General features: G+C 65.7%; 1 protein-coding gene across 1 annotated transcript in view; it reads right to left on the bottom strand.

The window, feature by feature from the left end:
• H696_00726 (hypothetical protein) overlaps window positions 1-2,061 on the bottom strand; it is an 8,699-nt gene that overhangs the window by 5,806 nt on the left and 832 nt on the right. The window lies entirely within an intron of this gene.

The raw sequence follows: 2,061 nt of genomic DNA on the forward strand, positions 1-2,061 counted from the left end.
GGCGCGCGTCGAGCGGGGAAGGGAAAGGGGGGGGGGAAGGGGAGGGGGAAGGGGAGGGGAGGAGAGTGGAGAGGAAAGAAAGGCTGTTCGATGCAGAGAGGAGGGGGGGCGGAGGGAGGCTAGCAACAGGGTGAGGAAGGGGAGGATGACAAGTGCCCGGGCCTTGCAGACAGCCAAGCAGCCGGAGGGCCCCCGAAAAATGATCGCGCAAGTGTCGCCACACTGCCCACAAGAGGGGGGGAAACACCGAGGGGCCGCAAGGGGGGCGGCGGGCTGGGATAGGAGAGCCGCCTTGGGTGGCTGTTGCGCGCGCATGCGTCCAAGTCAGCCTGCCGGGGGTGGGAAAAAACGGAACCCCCGGGGCCAGGACCGGCCACCGAAAAGGCATGGGGGCTGCCAGCGGCGCGGGCACAAGAGGGGTCGAGAAGGCGCGCGAGCCGGAATCCGCCCGACCGTCGCCGACCTTCCAGTTAGGAATGCTATTATCCCATACTGCTTCGTCGGCAGCTGCGGAGTCCCACCGAATGGGACTGCCCGTTCAAGGGCACGGCCGCCGGCGGGGCGGGCCGCGCTCCGGGGGCCGCCCTCCAAGCATCCATCCATCCATCCTTCCTTCCCCCGTCTCCTCCTCCTCTCCCCTGCCTCGCAGCTCCCCTCCAGCGCCTCTTCGCCCTCCTGCCTCTGCCTCTCTTCTTTTTCTCTCCCAATCCCACGCGCGCGTGCACATACACACAGGCACTCGCTCCTTCCTACCATGGAGTCTGCCGCGCAAGATCGCCGCGCCCGGCTGGCGGCCCTCCGCGCCGCTGCCGCCGCCTCCACCTCGAGCACCGAGCCCGCTCAGACATCGCTCCTGGAGCAGCCCAAGTCCCTGCTGGCGATGGCGGGCGCGACGCCGCCGTCCAAGCGCCAGGCTTCGGAGTCTGGCCCCCCGGCGGCCCTCGATAACCTGGATGCCATCGACATCGACGACCTGGACGACGAGGAGGAGGATCAGGCCGGCGGGGCAGACTCCTCCCCGGCGGCCACAGACGATGCTCACCACATTTCCCTGTCCGACGAAGAGGACGGCGAGGGGCCGACCACCACTGGCGGAACGGACAGCCCTATGTCCGATGCCGAGGATGACGGGGAGCAGGTCATCCCCCGTCTGCCGGGGGCCGGCGCCTCGCGCAAGCGCAAGGCCGACGAAATGACCACCGAGACGGTGGAGGACGCGGCTGAGCGTATCGCCTCGCTGACCAAGGACGAGGCCGCCAAGCCGGCGACCCTGGTGCGCCCGCTCGGCCTCGATCATCTTGAGCAACGCCCCGCCCCCGGGTGCCTCTTCCTGCTGCTCCCTCTCTTTTTTTTCTTTCCACCCCCTCTTCCCTTGTCCCCTTCGCCTCCATCCTTGCAAATGCCCTCGCCTGTCAACTAACTCGCCGAGGTCGACCGCCTGTGACACCGGTTGTGCCTGGCCGCGGCACTCAGGAAATCGCCGATCTCGCCCCGCGGAGGATCACTTGGGACCTGAAGCGTGACATCCAAGACAAGCTGGACAAGCTGGAGACCGAGACCCAGGCGGCCATTCAGTCGCTTCTGCGTATGTCCTGCATGCCTACTTGCCTTTCGCCGGGGGCTCTTTTTCTCTCTCTCTCTCTCTCCCCTCCTTTGTTCGGCGTTCTTTTCCGCCACACCCTCCTAACCACCTCGCTGCCCCCTGCCCCCCGGTGGCCTTGGTTTCTTGGGCATGCTGCTTGCACATAGGCGACCGGATCCTCGCGCAGAAGCAACAGTCCCCGGCTTCTTGATCTGCCACACACGCACACACGCACACACACACACACACGGCCTTTGCTCACGCGAGTTGTAGCGATAAAAATATCTCCCTTAGATGATATCCGCGGGGGGCGCCTCGCACATCTCAAGCAGAAGAGGGGGTTTGTGGTTGTCTATATGAAAGGCAGGGGTTTAGGTGCCAGGGGGAGGAGAGAAGGGGGGAGGGAAAGGGGAAAGACCAGCGGCCATCACCAGAAGAAAGGAACACATGCGCGGTGGCCGCCTCGATGTGGGGGGGGG

Source organism: Fonticula alba (genome assembly GCF_000388065.1).
Source record: "Fonticula alba strain ATCC 38817 unplaced genomic scaffold supercont2.1, whole genome shotgun sequence".
In the NCBI taxonomy this organism is placed as follows: Eukaryota; order Rotosphaerida; family Fonticulaceae; genus Fonticula; species Fonticula alba.